Raw genomic sequence first — 23,659 nt, forward strand, 5'->3', positions numbered from 1 at the left:
TTAGCATCACAGACCGTGTTTACTGCTGCACTCAGCCAGGAGTTGTTGGCAGTTTCCAAAACCGTGAAGGCCTCCTCTCAACACAGGAGCCAGTGTAAATACACAGTCAAGGGACCACACCTGAGGAGGGTTTTCTGTCTTTTTAAGCGACCTTGTTCATGGCTCTGGGCCACTGGTGATCCTTCTCATCAGTCAGATATTAAATTTCTCTTTCTGAAACTTCCTGTAAGGCTGTTTGAGGTCCTCCCTCCCCCGTCCCCCATGTTTTACAGGGTGATAAAGATTTCAAGCTCTTCAAAGACTAAGCTGATATATACTTTGAAAATGATATTGTCATCCTAATTAATATTTGTTGTGCTAATTAGAATTTCCTTTGAAAGATTTAGTTACCACTGCAGTTCCTACCCTACCTGCCAATTGTCAAAGGATAAGATATATTTAGTGCTGACACTTTGACTTTCACAATCTATGTAACAAGAGGTGGATCGTAAATTAGATTACTTTTAAAAATTGAAATATAGTTCATTTAGTATTCTGTAGTTTTAGGTGTATATAGCACAGTAATCCAGTTATATATACATATTCCTTTTCAGATGCTTTTCCCTTATAGATTATTACACAAGGTCTTTGTTGGTTCTATTTTATATGTACTTGTGTGTATGTGATTTTTGATATATGACGTAAGTTGTATGGTAAGGCTGGGCTGGTTCCGATTGAACAAAGATCTTTTCTTCCTGGTTCCATGTTGCCTGACTATCAGTAAATATTGTTGGATGCCACCCAGTACTCATGCTTTGAAGGGTACAAGAAATGAGTGACAAGATCTATGTATACAAGGCATTTAGCATTATTAAGAAAGGATTCCAACAAATTCTGGGTCATCAATAGTTTGGAGGCACATTTTTACTTTCGAAAACTGACTATGAAAAGCTAACAAGAAATAATAGATGGTTGAAGTTTGTATTGAGTAGTGGTGTTTGAAAGATGAAAGCTTGGAACATTTTTACTTTGGTGGACCTACAAAATGCAAATGGGCTTAGCAGAATTGCAAAAATCAAATCTGAAACTTGGTTCTCAGAGAACACACTGCAGGGCTTGAAGATCTGAGATAATTAATAGGAATTAATCTTAAACTTGCTGACAACAGTTTGCAGAGAGGTTGCTGACATGACTTGGTGCTATGGAAGACAAAGTTGACATGTAATAAAACTGAACTTAATTCTACCTGCCAAAACATTAGAAAAGTATGCTTATCAAATAGAGAAACATTACTGAAGTATGTATATAAAAATACCCATAATAGGTTTTTACAAAGAATGAAAGCAAATTAAATAATGAACATTTCATAGATGCCCCTTTAAAAAGTACTGGTTAAATATAGATGAAATTCTTTTGCATGCTACCCTGTCTTATCTATTTAATTTGGATATTCACCTACCATATTATGTAGCTTGATTTTGTATTTGACATATGAGAAGATGGATCAACTTTCCTGTATTGCAACATTTTTTGGTTCACATTTTCAACACGTAATTTCAGTTTAGCTAATTTTTAATTACAGTTTTATTACTTTATTGCAGTGTTTTATTCCTAATATCATGTACTTCTATATTGAAAGCTGATACAGTGCACAAATGTTGTTAAACATATAAACTGATGGCATAATTTGCCCTTGACCTTGGATCTTGGTAGTTGCTAGAACACTGAAGGGAGAGAATTTTTTTCTGGCCACTTGGGAGACTACCAAAGGCATTAATTTTAAAACTAGACTGGAGTAATTACCATTACATTTATGTTAGAGGTTAACATTTGTGTTATTTCCTCTTATTGCCTGGCTTTACAGAATGTTATGCCCCACTGCTTTTATTAAATCCAGGTAATAGAGGAAATAACAGTGTTATTAACCTCTAACACTGATGAAAAATTAGTCTTAAGTAAAACATGGTTTAAAATCAGAGCAATTGTGCTAGTCATCTAGCTGGTTCCCCAGTGAAGCACAGTAAGGCTTTGTGTACTTACTGTTTTCATATTTATTATTATAAAAGTAAAAACAGAGTATAATAAGAAATAAATCTCTGGGGCAATAGGATTTAGATTTTAATACATACTATACTCCTACTAATAAATATTATTGGTTTGCATGACACTAAACAACTAAGTATAGATTTTTAACAGTATCACTTTTCTATACTTGAAAAAAGAGTTTTTGATAACTTGACTACTTTCATAGAAAGTACTTAGAAATTTAATATATAATAGTTGACCCTATAGGAAATCTTCAGTGCGATGCTTCTAAACATAAATGTGTTTATGCTGAGTAGTGCGGAGAAAAATTCCCTTTTCCATGAATGTTTCACTTAAAATATTACCTTTTAAAGTGATTTTTAATATTTAGGCAGAGGAATATTTTGCTTCTCTGGTTGTACTATATATATATATATATATATATATATATATGTATGTATTTATAGTACATGGTCTTGTGGGGATGTTTATTCCATGTGAGATCACAAAGTAACTATCTCAAATAATTTTATTTTCATGCACGTGTGGCAATGTAGACTTAGGTAATAATTTATTAAGCAAAATATTTTTTACAGAAGAGTTTGATATCATAGCTCATTTAGTTATAACCCTAAATGTAATTTATATGTTTTGATTCATAAATATTGTGGTTAAATTTAATATTAAAGCAACACATAAATTTAATCAAATACAACATATCTGTATCTATGTGAGTAACTTTAAAGGGTTTTTGATAGCTTGATTTTTAAATACATCCTTCTTTTTAACTGTTACTAGTGAATTGCCAAATTATTTGAAGGTAATTTTTTTTCTCTTGTGAAATAAAATGTGTCTTTTAATTGTAAGCATATTGTGTCCTAAACTACACAATGTATTTTTAAAATAATGATGTATTAAGAGATTTCTTTTTAATCTATTATTTCAGCTTAAATAGTTAACAAAATTGATTAGGACAAGTATCATTTTTGAGAGAGATCATTTTGTTTTATGTATGTATTCAAAGGTTTATGTAGGAGAACATTAATATATTTGAAAGCATTTTTGTGAATTAAATGAAATCATACATATAAATATTTAATAACTATGCAAATATGAAATATAATAATACTGTTGTCATGACTTATAGTGAAAAAGATAAATAAACATCACAGAATTCATAGTATTTCTATGGTATATTTCTAACAGAAATGGTATTTCTAACAGAAAACAATAAAGAAAAGTGAGCACCATACTTCTTAATCTTTAGGTGAATATACATTCCAGTGGCATGAATAGTCCTATGTGAAGACTCAATAACCCATTTATCTTTTATATTAAGAACCACTTCAGAGGTTAAATGAGTATTTCTAAACCAAAAATTACCCTTCAACATTATTGACTAGAAGCTTAGTTAGTACCCACAACAAGCCTGTCGTTAATGAACTTAGTCTCCAACAAAAGGAAAAGGAGGCATCAGATCTCAACTCTGGATGTGTACGGCTCCCTTATTCAAAACACATTAGTGCACTGTATTTTCTCACTTAGAGAAGCTTTTGTGTCCTGAGCATGTGGCTGTTTAAATGCCCCAGCGGGGCATCCAGAGGCTGTGAAAAAAGGAAAAATTATTTGGAACAATTTGCATTCATTCAAGGGCAACATTCAGCATTTTACAGCTGGTTTATTGCTATTCTTGTGCTGTTTTAAGCTGTCTTTCATGTCAAAAGTCCTTTCCTGCTTACAGATCATCAGGAAGCTTTCTGCTGTGTGCTGTTTGCCCAAGTTCCTCCAGGGCTCTGGGCCTTTGATCACGGATACCATTTGCAATCTAGTTAAAAATAGGAGGCTGCTGAGATAAGCCTGAGTCCTGGCAGTGAGGACTCGCGCTTTCCTTTTTCTTTTTCAACTTTGTTCTCTTGTTTTTTAATATGGAAACACATGATCCCTCACAGAAGAATCGTGTTCAGGAGTTAGAGCACGCTTCGAGGTGTAAGAGCTTTAAAGGTGAAGAGAGTTTATTAAAGACGTTCACTTCATGAACTGAGGCTCACCATTTCAGTAAAAGTTTAAAGAGAAGTTGGTATGTTATTTCCTTTGGGTATAACCTGAGCAACACTTGCTTCTCTTACATTGAAGATATAATGTTGCCCAATTTTCTAGCTTCTCCTTCCAAGTGTGACTTTGAAACTAGGGGAATATCCTTTTGGGGGGGGGGGGCGGGAAACTTATGATCAAGATTACTGTTAAAAAACCTCACCTAAAAGAGTTAGGATATAATTGAAATTACAGTTTGATTATGACCCTTATAAAGATCAAGCTAGAAGAAAAATGACTCATATTTTAATTTTCTAGGTTACTTATCATTTATCAGTATTTTCTTAAGTTTGTCTGCTTATTGGAAAGCAAAAGCATGAGGATTCATTATACATGGTTTTTTGTTGAGTTTCCCTAAGAATTTCAATGAGCATAACTTTATTAATTTATGATGTGGGGAGATGGTGTCTTGTTCGTTATTGTTTGCTTAAGCAGTAAATCAAATATGCCACAAGCCATGAAATTAGAGACTTATTTGGAAATGAAACATAATCTAGATGGTAAAAATACAATAACTTTTTGTATTATTTGAATACTAGAATATCAATCTGATACTCAGTGTGAAATATTTAGTATGAAATGAAATGTACTAGAAGGGATCTTGGGAGTTTAATGAATTTCTCTGCCAGCAGGCAGGACCATTTATTTGGTCACATTTACCCAAATAGTGATCTGTGCAAAGCCAAATCCTGTAATGTAAAGCAGGATATGAGGGTACTGTCAAAGAGCCTGAAAAGATGTTTGTTTTAATGCCACATCCATTCTTGGCAGTTTGGGAGCCTGTGTACATATTGCAAGGACAAGGAGGAGTGAGCCAAAGGAAAAACTGTGGAAATAAATTTGGAAAGTGGGGGTGGGGAGTGAGACTTGAGGCAGAGAAATCAGTTTATATGAATTTCAGGACAAAAGAGATTTTGGAGTGTTGTTGAGGCTGCAAGTGACACAGTTATGCTGGTTGGAGTACCACGTGATGGGAAGTGCAGTGGGGTGTGTGGAGCTGGGCTCTGAGTGGAGGTGGGGTGGAGTTTACAGGGCTGGACAGGGGCCAGATCATGGAAGACCATGTGTAATATGTACTGTGAATTATATTAATATTTTTTTCTTCAATCACAGTAAAATAGCGTTTGCTGCTGGGTTTGCTGTATTCATTCATAGATTTAAAATTCCCATTTGCCTAATTTTCAAAATAAAGCAGAAAACTTTCTAAGTTGTTTTGGTGTTTGTGCTTGAATATCACCAAGTGGGATAGCTTACACTGTGGGTCCCGGCTAACTCGCTTCAGTTGTGTCCAACTCCTTGCGACCCCATGGATGGTAGCTGGCCAGGCTCTTCTGTCTATGGGCTTCTCCAGGCAAGGATACTGAAGTGGGTTGCCATTCCCTCCTCCAACGGATCTCCCCAACCCAAGGAGCAAACCCACACCTCTTATGTGTCCTGAGCTGGCAAGTGGGTTCTTTCCCGCTAGTAACGAATCACCTGGGAAGCCCCAGCTCACACTCTAGCAGACACAATGTGTGTGTGTCTCAGTCGTGTCCAACTCTTTGTGACCCCATGGACTATAGCCCACCAGGCTCCCCTGTCCATGGCATTCTCCAAGCAAGAATACTGGGAAGAAAGTGAAAGTGAAGTCGCTCAGCTCACGCGTGTCCGACTCTTTGCGACGCCATGGATGGTAGCCTACCAGACTCCGCGGTCCATGGGATTTTACAGGCAAGAACACTGGAGTGGGCTGCCACTTCCTTCTCCAGGGGATCTTCCCAACCCAGGGATCGAACCCAGGTCTCCTACACTGCAGACAGACGCTTTCCCATCTCTGGCACCAGGGATGCCCCCAGCAGAAACAATACTCTGGTTTAATTAGACAAACCTTTACAGATCATTTTACATATAACAAGCGTTCCAAACTGTATCTTGAAAATGAGACAGTCATCTCTGAGAGGCACTCCTTCTTCTGGAAAGTCCAGCTCACAGGTTTTTTAAGCTTGGTGTTATGATTACTGTGGTTTTGAGTACCTTGACCTGCAGAATACACTCTCCTGTCACTTTGCAGTGTCCTAAGATGGACATTTTATCTCTGTCTAGAAGTGGTAACGGAGGTAGGCATACCAGGTGAAAGGATCGGATTTCCCTGAAAAGGTGGAATATACATTTGCACTAATGTCTGGAAAGTCAGCCTGCTCCTACATTTAAAAGGACTCTGGGAGGAATCAGTGAAAATTTTGCCACACCATTTTATGATATATTCTGGTAAAGTCATTTGGTCCCTAAGCCTCAGATGGCTAATTGGATTTCTCCTAATGAGTGACTACACCCAGTCACACATGGTTTGGAAATTATTTATTAATTTCAAGATTGGTATTGTTCAGTCAATAACACTGAGGTACTAAATTCAACTGTCTTTTATTGAGGGGGATTTGTCTAAATTTGTTAGTTTTATGGCTTCTGAAATGAAAATTATTAAAAATGGGTATTAAGAACCGACTTACATAAAAATTACCTATGTTGCTGAAATATGTTTTTCATCTACAAGTCTATCAAGTAGCTTTTATGTAAATTTGAACATTCTTTGAGCTTTTGGGGACAAGTATAATAGCACCGTATCACGTATTTCCCATGTACCAGAGATGGCCAATGAGTGGTGATTTTGTTAGCTAAAGGAGTTTCTCTTAATAACAAGAAAGCTGTGAGAATAGCAGGAGGAGGGATGAGGAAGGTAAGGCTTGACACCATTGTGTAATTAAGCAAGGGAGAGAAATATTTTGTGAATATAGTTCTGTCTCTCACTTGCCTCTCCTCCTTTTTCCTTTCTTGTTCCCCAGTTTTGCTTGCTTTTTTCTCTTATTCTCCTTTGCTGTAAAGATATATTTATTGCTTATTTTAGAGCTTAATGTGTTATACATATGTAATTTTCCTTAATGGAACAGCTTATTACTTTTTCTAATGACTAATCTATAAAGGAAAATTTATTTTAAAGAGGCTCTTTGTATAGATGTGTCAGGATTGTGTGATATCTTATGTGGCACTTTTCCAAGAAAGAGGGAGATATATACCAATTAACACTACAGGGCTTCCCAGATGGTGCCAGTTGTAAAGAATCCTTCTGCCAATGCAGGAGACATGAGACGTGGGTTCTATCCCTGGGCCAGGGAAGATCCCCTGGATGAGGGCGTGACATCCCACTGCAGGATTCTTGCCTGGGGAATCCTGTGTACAGAGGAGCCTGGCCTGGCTATGGTCCATAGGGTTGCAAAGAGTCAGATATAACTCAAGTGACTTAGCATGCATGCACAGCATATTCATGTACTAAAACAGATTCTGTTATGGGATTAAATCTTCTGCAGAAAAAGAGATAAAGGGATCCTAAGAGTGGCCACTGCTTTAAACCCCACAGTTGTAGAATAGTAATGTCTTTTGCTTTAATTATTTTATAGGCAGTCGTGGCTCAGGCAGTAAAGAACTTGCCTGTAATGCAGGAGACCCAGTTCAATTCCGGGGTCATGAAGATTTCCTCACCTGGAGGAGGAAATAACAACCCGCTGCAGTATTCTTGCCTAGAGAATTCCATGGACAGAGGAACCTGGGAGGCTATAATCCATGGGGTTGCAAAGAATCGTACATGACTAAAGCAATTGAGAATGCACCATGCACATTGAAGGAAGAATAATATATATGCAGGATTTTCCCGAGGGGAAAAATGGGTACCTAAAATCTCCTGTGTTAGAGCAATTTCCTTTGAAATAACTATGTGAGAGGTACTAAGAAACAGAAACCTTGGTCCAGTAAATTGAGAAGACTTTTGCAATTATACACCACAAGATATCATTAGAGATTTCCCATGAGTAAAACTGCTGTAAACATTCAACATATAAAATTCTTAGGTATTAGGTATCCACAGATACTGGAGAATTCACATAGAGAAGCCCTTTAAATGTGAAAAATAAGAGCCTAAGGTGAAGCTCAGATATTGGAAATCATCCCAGTTGACCCAGAGAAGAAACCCTACATCTGTGAATTGTGTTAAGGACTTCAAAATGCAAGGATTCTGGTACACTAATTAGAAACTTAGTTGTTCTCCCACTTGGGGAAATGCTCTGAGATGTTAATATATCTGAAGAGAGCATGTGTCCATCGGGCTTTGCAGGTGGTGCTAGGTAAAGAACCTGCCTGCCAGTGCAGGAGACTTAAGAGATGTGGGTTCTATCCCCAGTTCGGGAAGATCCCCTGGAGCAGGAAATGGCAACCCACTCTAGTATTCTTGCCTGGAGACTCCAATGGACAGGGGAGCCTGGTGAGCTACAGTCCGCAGTGATGAACTGAAGCCGCTTAGTGTGACAAGGCATCTGTCCATCAGAAGGGTATGGGTCAGTAATGGATTGGTGGACTTGGGGGAGTTTAGGTTGGCTGTGTCTATCAGAGACATGACATAGAGCATGAGGGAAATGCCTCCCTTGTGGCTCAGCGGTAAAGAATCCACCCTCCTAAGCAGGAGACTTGGGTTCCACCCCTGGGTTGTGAAGATCGCCTGGAGAAGGAAATGGCAACACACCCCAGTATTGCCTAGAAAATCTCATGGACAGAGAAGCCTGGTGGGGCTACAGTCCATAGGGTCGCTGAAGACACAACTGAGCAACTGAACAACAACAGAGAAGATCATACTTATGGGAAGACATACTTGTTACCACTAATATGAAAATCATCTAACTACTTCCATTTAATCTGGTTCTATCATTATCTTCAGATTATAATTTGACTTCCAAGCACTTGCTAGTTTGAAAAGAAAAACTTCAGAAAATGTTGAATATTTAGTCTTTTCGGTAGTTTTATTTTTTTCCTCTTAGCAACTGTAGTGAAAAGTATCAACTGTACACAGTTTCTTGTGAATTATATTAGCCCAAGGTGTTAATGTGTAGTTCAGACAGTTTTTGTCACTGGTGTGATCACTGCACACAACATTTTGAAATAGATCCTGGATTTTGATGATTACTATCTGAAGCTTCATTTGGCACTAAATGAGTGATTTGTGCAAGTTGGAATGTGTTGCCTCTTCCTCCGAGTAGAGTTGGAGATAGTGATGACAAGGGAATTTGGTGGGAAGGAGCGTAGGTTATTTGTGGCCACTGTAACATCACTTAGATAATAATCAGAGATGATAGGAATATTCCTCCTGGATGTATCTACACAAGGGTCACCCCTTTAAGTACACATACACCAAGAACTCAACTGATGTTGAGTTAGTGGTTCAAGTCTTTGAACTTTCTATCCAGTTTTCAGAAAGCATTTGTTTTCAGACTTGACCATCAGGGAAGCTTAGAGGTTTACCCATGTTTTCTGAATCTTATCATTTCACTAGGCCTTTATTTCCTGAGCTCTATTTTTCTCTGTATATTTCAGTCCTCCCCTGCCTCCCCCCTTTGTTTGAATAAGCAGCAACTTTCAGGCCAAATAGAAAAGAAGATGGAGTATATCCTGCAAAAATATGAATGATATAAGGACAGGACCAGTTTTGGAGCTCTTACTCCCTTCTGGAATTCTTGTTACTCATGAGCGTAACTTAGCTTATTCATGCCTGTATTTTCATACACCTTTTCCTTTCATATCCTTTTGTTTTTAGTACATATCTGTTCAGGATTTTCACTCTTTTTAACTAGGTACTGCTTCCTAATCTTACTTCATAAACAACAATATAAGATTCCCACTTAGAAACAAAAATAAAGAAAAAACTTCTTCCAAATTTTCTGATAAAGATGTGTGTGTGTGTATGTGTGTGTGTGTGAGGGCATTGCCCTTATACCTTTGAAAATAATACATTGATTTATGTTGATTAGATCTCTTCAAGAAAATCAGAGATACCATGGGAACATTTAATGCAAAAATGGGCTCAATAAAGGACAGGAATTGTGTGGACCTAACAGAAGCAGAAGATATTAAGAAGAGGTGGCAAGAATACACAGAAGAACTGTACAAAAAAGATCTTCATGGCCCAGATAATCACAATGGTGTGATCACTCATCTAGAGCCAGACATCCTGGAATGCGAAGTCAAGTGGGCCTTAGGAAGCATCACTATGAACAAAGCTAGTGGAGGTGATGGAATTACAGTTAATCTATTTCAAATCCTGAAAGATGATGCTGTGAAAGTGCTGCATTCAATATGTCAGCACATTTGGAAAACTCAGCAGTGGCCACAAGACTGGAAAAGGACAGTTTTCATTCCAATCCCCAAAGAAGGCCATGCCAAAGAAGGCTCAAACTACTGCACAATTGCACTCATCTCACACGCTAGTAAAGTAATGCTCAAAATTCTCCAAGTGAGGTTTCAACAATACGTGAACTGTGATCTCCCAGATGTTCAAGCTGGTTTTAGAAAGGGCAGAGGAACCAGAGATCAAATTGCCAACATCCACTGGGTCATCAAAAAAGCAAGAGAGTTCCAGAAAAACATCTATTTCTGTTTTATTGACTATGCCAAAGCCTTTGACTGTGTGGATCCCCACAAACTGTGAAAAATTCTGAAAGAGATGGGAATACCAGAACACCTGATCTGCCTCTTGAGAAATCTGTATACATGTCAGGAAGCAATAGTTAGAACTGGACATGGAACTACAGACTGGTTCCAAATAGGAAAAGGAGTATGTCAAGGCTGTATATTGTCACCCTGCTTATTTAACTTATATGTAGAGTACATCATGAGAAACGCTGGGTTGGATGAAGCACAAGCTGGAATCAAGATTGCTGGGAGAAATGTCAGTAACCTCAGATATGTAGATGACACCACCCTTATGGCAGAAAGCGAAGAAGAACTAAAGGCCTCTTGATGAAAGTGAAAGAGGAGAGTGAAAAAGTGGGCTTAAAGCTCAACATTCAGAAAACTAAGGTCATGGCATCTGGTCCCATCACTTCATGGCAAGTAGATGGGGAAACAGTGGATACAGTTCCAGACTTTATTTTTTTGGGTTCCAAAATCACTGCAGATGGTGACTATAGCCATGAAATTAAGAGGCTTGCTCCTTGGAAGGAAAGTTATGACCAACATAGACAGCATATTAAAAAGCAGAGACATTACTTTGTCAACAAAGGGCTGTCTAGTCAAGGCTACGGTTTTTCCAGTAGTCATGTATGGATGTGAGAGCTGGGCTATAAAGAAAGCTGAGCACCAAAAAATTGATGCTTTTGAACTGTGGTGTTGGAGAAGACTCTTGAGAGTCCCTTGAACAGCAAGGAGATCCAACCAGTTCATTCTAAAGGAAATCAGTCCTGAATATTCATTGATGGGACTGATGCTGAAGCTGAAACTCCAATATTTTGGCCACCTGATGTGAAGAACTGATTCATTTGAAAAGACCCTGATGCTGGGAAAGATTGAAAGCAGGAGGAGAAGGGGACGACAGAGGATGAGATAGTTGGATGGCATCACCGACTCAATGGACATGAATTTGAGTAAATTCTGGGAGTTGGTGATGGACAGGGAGGCCTGGTGTGCTGCAGTCCATGGGGTCGCAAAGAGTCAGACACAACTGAGTGACTGAACTGAACTGAACTGATGTTGATTAAAAGGGAGAGGTGGAATGGGAATAGAAAAAGTAGTAATAGCTTGCTTACAAGAGACTCGGATTAGATGTATGGATTCAACTTGAGTAGGATGAGGGAGCTGTGAGTATTGATGTGGGTAGAGAGCTACTGGCCATGTGCAGGAATGTGAAAGGAGGCTGGCCAGGGAAACATCTCAGTGGGAGACACTAGGAGAGCTAAGACCTCAGTACAAATCTGGGTGACTGCGTCAGAATGTTCACTTGAATGTGCACTGTGTCAGTATACACATGTTTAAATCTGTCCAGCCAGGTCCTCCATTTTAGTCAAAAGTACATCCAACTCTTTGGCCACTTGGTGTGAAGAGCTGAGTCATTGGAAAAGGCCCTGATGATGGGTAAGATAGAAGGCAGGAGGAGAAGGGGATGACAGAGGATGAGATGGTTGGATAGAATCACTGACTCAATGGACATGAGTTTGAGCAAGTTCCAGGAGATGTGAAGGACAGAGAAGCCTGGTGTGCTGCAGTCCATGGGGTCGCAAAGAGTCAGACATGATTGAGCAACTGAACAATGCCAACAACATCCAACTCATCCAGTGTAGATTTACTGTTGCATGGTCCACAGACCTATAGACTCCTCAGTAATCTAAAGGTCTCCACTTTTGGGGGAGCTCAGGGGATAGTTAAGAAGGCTTAACATTTTTCTATTAAAAATTACACACTTCAATGGCACGTACAAATTTAGTTAGCTGAATGCAGTTACCCCTGCCACAATGGGTGAAGATGCACTTTTAATAATATAAAGTAGTAAGATTAGCTGGTATTTGCTGTCCCACGTCACTAATTCATCAAGTAAATTCTTGTTTGTTCTAAGTTCCAATCAAGTCTCCCCAAATATGGGATTCCATGACACATTCTGTCATGAACTTGGCAATGTCTCTATTCTGTTCTCATTTTGCCTGGCCAAGCCTATTTTAGGATCTCCTGACAGAGGTCTAACACCTACGCTATAAACTTTTAGTTTTTGATCTGATATCTTTGATTCGTTCTGCTACTATTCTTCTCTGATATTTCCGAATTCCTTGATTCTTTTCTCCTTTCCTTTACCATCTTTCTTAGTGCCAGTATCCTCTTCCACCCACATAATCTGCCCGTCTTCACTGATCATATTCAGCCAGAATGTGCTGGTACTATACTTGTTTACAATATATTCTTCATTGTAATATAAACTGTTATGGCAATTCAACAATACTCACATAGTCTAATTTTTAAAAAAGATTTCCCTGGTGGCTCAGTGGTAAAGATTCTGCCTGCCAATGCAGGAGACACGGTTCAGTCCCGGATCCGGGAAGATCCCGCTTGCCATGGGGCAGCTAAGCCCGCTCACCACAACTATCAAGCCTGTGCTCTGAAGCCTGGGATCTACAACTTCTGAGCCCAAGTGCCACAACTGCCGAAGCCCATGTGCTCTAGAGCCCATGCTCTGCAACAAGAGAAGCCACAAAAGTGAGAAGCCTGCACACCTCAACCAGAGAGTAGCCCCTGAAGAAAGCCTGAGCACAGGAACGAAGACCCAGCTCAGCCAAAAAAAAAAAGACTTGTGACACTACACTAATTTTTATTTTTAACACGGGCAGGTCTGCCCTATGTAATGTCTCCTCATTCTTGCCAAGGATTTCAGTTTGTTTAGAGAGTTTCCCCATGCCTAAGGACTACCAGAATCAAGGATTTTACATACTGGGATAATAGTAAATACTTTCTGTGTGGCATCCCGGCTTTTGAATAGGGACAAAATATGTATCAGGCTATAAGCCTGGTATAATTTTTCTTAAAAACACAGAAGGAAAATGACAAGGTTTTCATTGACACAGATTCTGTGTGTCTTTGCAATGCCCTGGTCAGTTAATTTGATATTTCCCTTTTGCTACATAGTCTCTATTGGATTATTCTGATACAGCTTGAAAGTTGGAAAAAGCAACTTTCTCCATTTCTGGCAATTATGAATCAGAAAGATTCTTTAGGCATCTTTATGACAGACTTCTTTTCTCTTTGTTCCTAAGCAAAGGAATGGGAATATTACTTTATTAATCATAATATGAAATTATTTAACCATATAAAATAATATTATATGACCCAGCAATTCCATTGCTGGGTGTATACCTTCAATCACTGAAAGCAGAGACTCAAAGAAATATTTGTACATCATTGTTCTTTAGCAGCATTATTCACAGTGGCCAAAAGATGAAAACAGCACAAATGTCTGTTGATAGATGAAGAGACAAACAAATTGTGTTATATATTTAATGGAATTATTATTCAGCCTTGAAAAGGAAGAAAATCCTGACACATGCTAAAATAAGAATGAATCTTGAGGATATTATACTAAGTGAAATAAACTGGTCACAAAAGGAAAATATCATGTAGGTCTACTTACACGAGGAACCCAGAGTAGTCAGATTCATAGTGATGGAAAGTAGAATGGTTGTCAGGGACTGGAGAGGAAGGAGATAAGGAGTTATTGTTTAATAGATAGAGTTTCAGTTTTGCAAGATGAGAAGAGTTCTTTAGAGGGATGGTGGTACTGGTAGCACAACAATGTGAGTGCATTTAATGCCACCTAACTGTACATTTAATGGTTAAGATAATGAATTTCATGTTGTGTGTATTTTACACTTATTAACTTTTGCTTTAAGACTTTACTTATAACATGTGAAACTAATAGGTTGCCTACCATGTGCCAGATTTTGAACTAGATACTTTACATACATTATTCCTGATAAATATTATTATCCTCATTTTGCAAGTGAAGAAACAGAAGTTCATAGGAGTTAAAATAATTTCATGAGATTATGCAATAAAGCAGCAGAAATGAAATCTTAAAACAAGCCCCTGTAGTCTTCATCACCCCACACTGCTGCTTCCTATGTGGAACTAACACACTTGTGAACACACAGAGTTCTCTATTTTCATCTTGGTATATAATATGTATTATTCATTAACTTAAATTAATTGTGTTAATTACCATAAATACAAATGTTGAGGCTAACCACTTAATCAAAATGGCAAAGTTAATCCACGTAATCACCTCGTCGTTCATGGCATGGACCAATTCTCATTGCTAAACGAATCTGAGAGGAAGAAAGAGCCCAGGTACAAACAGCTTTATTGGTTGTCTCAGGAAGCGGGGAATTAGTCTGATGGCTTAGGCTTCAGGCTTTGTAATTACACTCCTGGCATTTCAGAAATGGCAATTTAAAATCTGTATTCCAAAAAGGCTGAGGACCAGTCCATCATCTGACATTTTTTTTCTCCCATGGTTTTGGGATCACTTTAAAATGGTATCTTGTTGAATCACTAGAAGACTTTTCTAAGTTATATATATATATATATAGGTCTCTGAATGAACTTAATACATGTTTATCATGTAACAAGAACCGTCTGCCTATAGGCAGAAATTGGGTCCCCGGTAAACGGAATGGACAGCCTTGCTGGCGTGCCCACTTTCTGAGTAGTGGGCACAGAGGCAAATGTAATTGCCTGGGTCCTGGTTGTTGTGTGTAGGTATGTTCACTGTGGGCCTGAGGGGAACCTCCATTTGGGGTTGGAGTTTCTTATTAGGTGAGGAAATTACTGGACACCTCCAGCTGCCATTAATCAGCCGCAGAGTCAGACTGGAGCCAAGTGAGAAGCCCTTGGGTGGGTTCTGCCTGGTGCTATGGAAATACAAGAAGACAGAGACAAATGTTTTCCAGCCTAGCAGCACTAAACTCTGCCCTTTCACAGTCCTTAACATGCGTGTTCAAATTGATTTAGTTCATTTACCCCCTCAACCTAACCATCTATTTTCCTTGAAGACTGACAGTTTTATGTGTTGCTACCATGTTATTATGTGTTGCTGCTCCGCCGGTAGCTATAGTGTTTCAGAAACATTTACCTCCAGACATAAAGGATGAGTGAGGACGGGGGGGAGTGTGGAGAAGGGGAGCTGAGGTTGCGTCATTTTAATTCCTCTTTTATGAGGTGCAAACATGCCTATCACGGCACTGGCTTTCTCGCTCCCCCCTCCCCCTTTTCTTTATTCCTTTTCTGTGTCAATGATTTCCATGAAAAAGCCTTGAATAAAATTTCCCACTTGAGAAACACATCTGTCAGGTGATGTCAACGCCTGGCTTACTCCTCTTCCTGTTGGGTTGCAAACATGGCATTCTCTCATGGTCCTGGAATGCTGACATGGTCGAGTGGCAAAAGCCAAACACAGGTAGGGTCAAGCTGAAAAAATCGACGGGGGCTTTCTGTCCTCAGCTGAGCTTTTGGCGGGAATGGGAAGAATCTCCAAGCGATTTATTGTCTCTGCTGCCATGTCAATTCAGAAAAGGGGGATGGTGGAGATAAAAAATGAGACAGCAAACGGCCCTCTGTCAGCTGCAGGGACTTCAGTCAAGACATTCCAAGTGCTCGTCTGGTTGGAGACATTTGCCTGGAGGATAAGCAGGAATTCAGATCTGACCCTCACCCTCAGCATTTTTGGAACTGGATGAAAGTGCCTTATCTGAACATGTAAGAATATTTCTGGCACTGAAGGCCAAAGACTAAAATTCAGAGTTAAAATAAATACTCGGAGAAGGAAAGGAAATAGTGAGGTTAAAGGTTTGATCAGATATGAGCCTCTAAGCTCACTGACTTCACCACAGCCTAGTTTTATTCCATCCGGTTTTCATGTGCTAATCTATGTAACAGTACTCAGAAAGACTCTCTTTTTACACTTCCTGCTTTTGTGTTGGAGGGTAGAAGATGACAATTCCATCGATTTATGTACACAAATACAAATGAAATAAGCAAAATAAAATTAGATGAGCCAGTTTGAAGAGTGTAACCAGATATGAGCATTTTCCACTCTTTACTGTACACCAGTATTTAGTTGTCTATAGTATCGGATTCTATTGACTAGTCCTAATTATTACGCAGTAATAGAAAAGGTTTAAAGTCATGCCCTTAGAATGAATTTGCCATTTTATGATGAAACAGAATCTTGGGGAAGGACACTTAGTGAGGGAGACATATACTTCACACGCACACACATTAAAAAAAAAAAAAAATCATTAGCACAGATTAAGCTTAAAGTTCAGGGTTTTAGCCACCTAGTGACTTTCTGGGTGGGCCCTTTTGGGGCAGCTGGGGGTCACAAAGAGGACACGTTCCACCTCCCACTGCCCTCCCCCAACCCTGCAGTGCGTGTAGAGGATGGTGTGTGTGGTGATCTTTGAGCCATGAGCATCTGGATGACAGTCTCTTGTGTCCCCACAGTTCTCAGGGCTTGCATGGTTGACTGTTCTTCATTGGAGGTCACCTCAGTGATACACGATCTTCTGAAGCAGGACACCTGTAGGCCCTTAGGGAAGTGAAGCATGTGATTACTTTAGCCAGACATTCAGTCTCCATTTGATGATTATGGGATGACTGAGGAAGCCTTACTGACATCCACAGGCCTTTCTTCACTCTTGTGCTCAAGGGTTGTTGTGGGTTGGGTGCTTGCAGCATTGATTCAGCCCTATCTTACAAGGTCTAGGTGGGCAAATGAATTACACACACTTGCCATCTGCAGCAACTGAGCTTTCCTTAATGGGAAGCCAAGCACATAGCACTTGACAACACAAATCTGCTCGGTATGAAGAGGAAACAGATCACAAAAGTACTGCAGGGAGTTTGTTCTCCTGAGAGTAAACTCCCAGTTATTTAAAATCTCTTTTTAAAGGGCCTGAGAACATATGTGCACAAACTACTCATTCACTGAAAAAGTTACCTTTGTTGTTTTGGAAAAGTGATACAGAAAGTTTTAATACTACTACTGGGGAATGGAAGATTGTATGATCATTTGTTCAAAATACGATATTGGGATATATAATATAAAACATTAGCCCTGTCTTTCTGGTAACCATAACACAGATGTTTGTAATCAACAATGTTCCAGAAAATTGGAATAAGTGATTGCCACAGTAATCGCTTAAATAATTAATATTTTAGTCACTGTTAGTCATATTTTATGAGTCCATCTTTTCCCTAACAAAGTAAAACGAAAATGAATCAGTAAAAACATCTCTACTTGAATCATACCAAGGAGTCTGAGGAGAATCTAGAAAGATAAAGAACTGATAAAACTTGTCATCTTGATCTGCCATTTTCTTCATTGTGGCAGAAAATTAGCAGTCTAGTATGGCTTTCTGGTGTATAAACTAAACTTGAGAATGATCAGCAATGTATAAAAAACAACCTATAATCAAAGCCTTGGACATTTTCTTTATTGGCTTTTTCTTTTAAATAAGCATACTGCTTCAACTGAAAACAAAGTCTCTTGGTGGCTATTTTTATTTGGATAAAATTATGTTTAAAATTGTTTAAAAATGCAAGTTGTCTTTTTTTTTTTTTTTACATATTAAATCATGATGTGTGTGTGAGGGTGAGTGTGTCCTAAAAGTTATAAAGTATTCCTTCAAGAGATTTGGAGCCATAAACATGTTTGTCGAATGTTATTAAATGCTCTTGGGCTTTCCAGGTGGCTCAGTGATAAAGAATCTACCTGCCAATGCAGGAGACATGAGATCTATCCTTGGGTGGGGAGGATCCCTTGGAGAAGGAAATAGCAACCCACTCCAGTATTCTTGCCTGGGAAATCCCATGGACAGAGGAACCTGGTGGGCTACAGTCCATAGAGTGTCAAAAGAGTCAGAAATGACTTAGCGACTAAAGAACAACAAGGGACTTTATGCTACCAAATAAAGATTTGTGTTTCATAGGGGGCAGATGGAGAATAATTGAAAAAGAAAGTTAAATTTTATTCTCAAGTATAAATGATCATAGCACAATATGCTTGTCTCTAATATTCTTTCCAATTTATAATGCTTACTGAAAGGGTCAATGTTGTCTTTTCTTGTTTTTTGTTTTCCTACAGGAAACTAATAGGTATAGAAGGGGACCTGCTCTATTGACCAAAGGAAAATGGCCCTGGGCTTGTTAGAGTCAGTGAATTCGGAGAGCTAAATGTTGAGGGCGATGTGCTATACTCTGAAGTCCTAAGGGCCAAGGCTTTCTGTTATAGAACAGTATGCTTCAACTTGGTTATACTGTATAGCTTGTTGTTTAGTCTCTAAGTCATGTCCAACTCTTCTGCAACCCCATGGACTGTAGCCCGCCAGGCACCTCTGTCCTTGGGATTTCGCAGGCAAGAATACTGGAGTGGGTTGCATTTCCTTCTCCAGGGGGTCTTCCCCACCCAGGGATTGGACCCCCGTCTCCTGCATTGCAGGTGGATTCTTTACTGCTGAGCCGGCATACAGTAGGTAGTGCAGTGTATAAACAAAAGAAAGAGGATCAAGGTAAAGATGGCACTGCTAAAGAAGATGCAGTCACCTGGATAATTCTTTGCAGTTAACTACTTGTAACTGAGTTACATTTACCCTACAAGATGAGGGAAGTGATTTGGGAAGACTTTCCCTTCAGACACCCACTATCAGTTATATCAAACAGCATCTGACATAGTAGAAACACACTATAAAAATACAGATTACTCTATAGAATTCCAGAAAATACAACCTAGTGAGAAAATGTAGACAGTGATTACTTTTAGCTATGTTATTCTTAAACCTTAAAGCATACTATTCCACATCCTTCAGAATATCAGGCAAATGTAAGAGCTGGCCATCATGATTTCACCTCATTATTTTATTCAGTCTATAGTTCACTGGACTCTATATCTCAGCTTTTATTTTTATTGAGAACTTACATACTTGCTTTTCTATCCACTTTACTTTTTAAAATTCACTTTGCTTCCCCCCAGTCATTGACTCATTGTTGCTGCTTAGTCACTAAGTCATGTCTGATTCTTTGTGACTTCATGGACTGCAGCACGCCAGGCTTCCCTGTCCTCCACAATCTCCTGGAGTTTGCTCAAACTCATGTCCATTGAGTCGATGATGCCATCCAACCATCTCATCCTTTGTTGCCCCCTTCTCCTCCTGCCGTCAATCTTTCCCAGTATCAGGGTCTTTACCAATGAGTCAGCTCATCACATCAGGTGGTCAAAGTATTGAAGCTTCAGCATGAGTTCTTCCAGTGAATATTCAGGGTTGATTTCCTTTAGGATTGACTGGTTTGATCTCCTTGCTGACCAAGGGGCTCTCAAGAGTCTTCTCCAGCATCACAGTTAGAAAGCATCAGTTCTTCAGCACTCATCCTTCTTTATGGTCCAGCTGTCACATTCATACATGACTACTGGAAAAACCATAGCTTTGACTATATGGACCTTTGTTGGCAAAGTGATGTCTCTGCTTTTTAATATGCTGTCTAGGTTTGTCATAGCTTTCCTTCCAAGGAAAAAATAAAAAGAATAGATGTAGTTCCTTTCCAAGCCTTTTTGAATGCTTTGGGGGTCTCTTCTATCCTCAGAAGGACTCCTGGAAGGGCTGAGGTATAGTGAAGGAGTTCTTTATTTCTTTGATTTTTGCCTCAGGAATTTAAATCCTGAGCTTTTATAGTCTGACTATATGCAATACCAAAATATTTATAATTTCAAATATAATATAATAATCATGAACAATTTTAATATAATAATTATATGTAATATAATAATATATAATATAATAATTTTGAATAATTTCTCCTTTCTAAACCACACAATTTAAGAATGAAAACTTGATAGTTTACTGACAGATCAGTTCAAGATAATAGATATATATATTTATATTTATTTATTTGTATATATATATAATGTGTGTATATAACATAATGCAGTTCTGTATCATTATACACAGATTATATATACTCCTCATTGTATGTGTGCTCAGTCATGTATAACTCTTTGCAACCCTGTGGCCTGTAGTCCCCCAGGCTCTCTGTCCATGGGATTCTCCAGGCAGATATTGGAGTGGGTTTCACTTCTCCAGGGGATCTTCCTGACCCAGGGATCGAACCCCTGTTTCCTATGTCTCCTGTATTGGCAGGCAGACTCCTTACCACCTGTGAAGGAATATATACACATTACATATAAATATATATGTACAATTTATACACACACACACACACACACCCTCACTTTGCCTTGGTGTGTAACTGTATAATACCAGAAACAGAGTGAAATAGATATCCTTTGTGCTTAAAAGTTACTGTGCTGAATTTTGTATAATTCAGCAAATATTTAAAGAACAACAACAGTATACTAGATGTTAGCAACAGAAAGAATGTAGGATATATAGATTTTTGTCTTTAAGCTACTTATGGTATCATTGAGGAGATTGGAAAGTAATTAAAACACTTTATCGTGTGGCAAGGTAAACAAGGGAAGTGCTACAAAAACACCGTGTCCATGCGGCTTTACTGCGGGTGTGCAAATGTTGCTAGAGGGGTTAAAAATGTACAGAGAATTTGTAAAAGAAGATTTGACCTACCAGGTTGCATTTGATTCGAGCTTTTCTTTGTGGATGCTCATCAGATTTACACAATAACCTTAAAACTCTGCATTGTTTTTCTTATGTTCCTAACTAGATATAAATTTTTTTCCTTTCCAATTCTGACATTTTGCTATCCGGTGATTAGAGAAATTTGATGTAACTGCTGGTTTTGTAAGGAGTACAAGATTTAAAGAATACATAAGACTCCACTGATTCCCATCCCTGTCTTTTGTTGTTGTTGTCAACTTTGGCAAATTTTATAGAACTTAGTCCCATCTCTTTTAGAGAAAGCTTCAGAAATTTTGTGGATCATTTATTAAATTATTACCTTGATATTCAACCTTTTTTTTTAAGGTACTCAACTTTGATGTAGTGATCATTACATAAATGAATGGTTTCAAATCTGCTGAGTTTTGGGTATGTCTAGATTATAACAATGTGAATTATGACACGTTTTATCGTATATTTTAATGATCAAAACCAAAGTGGATTAGCCTGTAGGAAATCTGGTCAATTTTCATGATAAATTGACTTGGCCATATAATGCATAGTTCCTCAACAGCTGTACAGTCTGCTATGTTCTCTAAGGGATGTATTGTAGCTTGACTGCTTTACCTGTAGGTTTGCATAATGAAAATCTACCTTGCTAAGTTTCATTTATGTCTCAGATGTATTTTGTTATAAACATGGCACGTAGTTTTTTGTTTCTAAAATTCACATGCCAGGTTTTGAAGAACCTCATGAAACTTTGTGGAATTTTTGTCTGTGTGTGTCTCATTCTTGTAACAAATCCCTTATTTAGAAAAATCCCATTTTCTTTTGGTCATAGTTCAAATAAAAATTTCCTTGGTGGGTATTTAAAGTAAGTGCTGAATTTTTTATTATGAAGAAGCTGGATAGCATAGTGGCTAAGAATATGTATATTGATGTTGTGTGTGTTAGTTGCTTAGTTGTGTCCAACTCTCTCCGACCCCATAGACTGTAGCCTGCCAGGCTCCTCTGTCTATGGAATTTTCCAGGCTAGAATATTGGAGTTGGTTGCCGTTTTCTTCTCCAGGGGATCTTCCTGACCCAGGGATTGAACACAGGTCTCCTGCATTGCAGGCAGATTCCTTACCATCTGAGCTATAGGGAAATCCATAGGCTATAAGTATTCTTTTTCTGTTTTCATAACTACCTGTTGCTATAACATGAATGTGAAGAGAGGGCTTCCCCCATGGCTCCGTGAATGCAAGAGACATTGGAGACCTGGGTTTGATCCCTGGGTCAGGAAGATTCCCTGGAGGAGGAAATGACAACAGACTCCAGTATTCTTGCCTGGGAAGTCCCATAGACAGGAGGAGCCTGGTGGGCTACAGTCCATGGGAGTCTCAAAGAGTGGGACATGCTAAGCACAAGCACAGACAAATAACATGAACAAACCCAATATATACAAATGTATGCTTTCTTTCTTCCCTATCTATGATTGAGATAGCAAAACAGGGGAATGTAGAAATCATTCCATTGAAAGTCGCCCAGTCATGTCTGAGTCAGACTGTAGCCCACCAGGCTCCTCTGTCCATGAGATTTTCCAGGCAAGAATACTGGAGCGGATTGCCATTCCCTTCTCCAGGGGATTTTCGCAACCCAGGGGTCAAACCTGGGTCTCCTGCAGATTCTTCACTATCTGAGCCACCACGGAAGCAATCACTTTAGCTTGACTCTAATCCCCAGTAAGGTCACCATTTTGGCTTAACTTAGAAACAGAATACATACATACTAATAAGGACAAAAGATTAATTTGAGTCTTAACTGTGTTGAGGATACCTGAGTTTGTGACAACAGATAAAATGACTATGAAACTGGATAGAGGCTGTTTGATGATTAGATTGGTTTCTAGAGCTAAAATAGGTGTGTATTTGGTGGGGGGTGTTCTAAAAATCCATTTCTTCGCCACAAACAGTCAAGGGCATTCTCTGAACTGGAAAAGCCCCGTGTTGATAGAGTTCCAATGTAGAGAATATCTGTTCCACAGTCACTGAAATAAAATTTCTTCATCAAGCTTCAGCAATGTGTAGTTCTTAAGGTTTTAGAAAGGAGGCAAAGGAGTGTTTCCAGATGTTTGAAAAATATCGTTTTAGGCAGGATGTTTAGCAAATGAGTTTTTACTGTGGTTGTGCTTACTTTTGAGGAAGTTCAGAAATTTCAACTAAATAGTAGATGGGAAGCCCATCTTGAAATTCAATTTCAGGTGAGTATTACCTTCTTTTTAATTTCCTCTCTTAAAGGGCTGGTGACATAGAAACATACTCCTAAACCAGCTGGTATGTTTCAGAGACAGTGTTGGACACAGAGCAAGCTAGTTGCTAAATATCGTCAACTTCTTGCTTCTACTGTACTGTCATTATTTGTGGCAATTGTCATTATTCATAATTATCAGAAATAATGAATGGAAATGATGATGAAATTAATACTACATTTTTATTCCTTATTAGAATATTGGATAATTATTTGACAGAGGGAAATTTATGTAAATTAAATGTCTATTATGCTTTCAAGATTTTATATACAGATGCTTACTACTATATAATCACTTCTGTGAATTGGAACAAGTTAAG

General features: G+C 38.6%; 1 long non-coding RNA gene across 2 annotated transcripts in view; it reads left to right on the top strand.

The window, feature by feature from the left end:
• LOC122694085 overlaps positions 1 to 23,659 on the top strand; it is a 273,416-nt gene that overhangs the window by 20,454 nt on the left and 229,303 nt on the right. The window contains exon 1 of one of the 2 annotated variants that reach the window (XR_006341102.1): positions 23,141 to 23,292. The exons of the other annotated variant lie outside the window; for it this stretch is intronic. This is a non-coding gene — a long non-coding RNA (uncharacterized LOC122694085). Of the gene's footprint in view, positions 1 to 23,140; positions 23,293 to 23,659 lie in introns of those variants that run through there. 2 annotated transcript variants of the gene reach the window in all.

This window comes from Cervus elaphus, chromosome 5 (genome assembly GCF_910594005.1).
Source record: "Cervus elaphus chromosome 5, mCerEla1.1, whole genome shotgun sequence".
NCBI classification, from domain to species: Eukaryota; Metazoa; Chordata; class Mammalia; order Artiodactyla; family Cervidae; genus Cervus; species Cervus elaphus.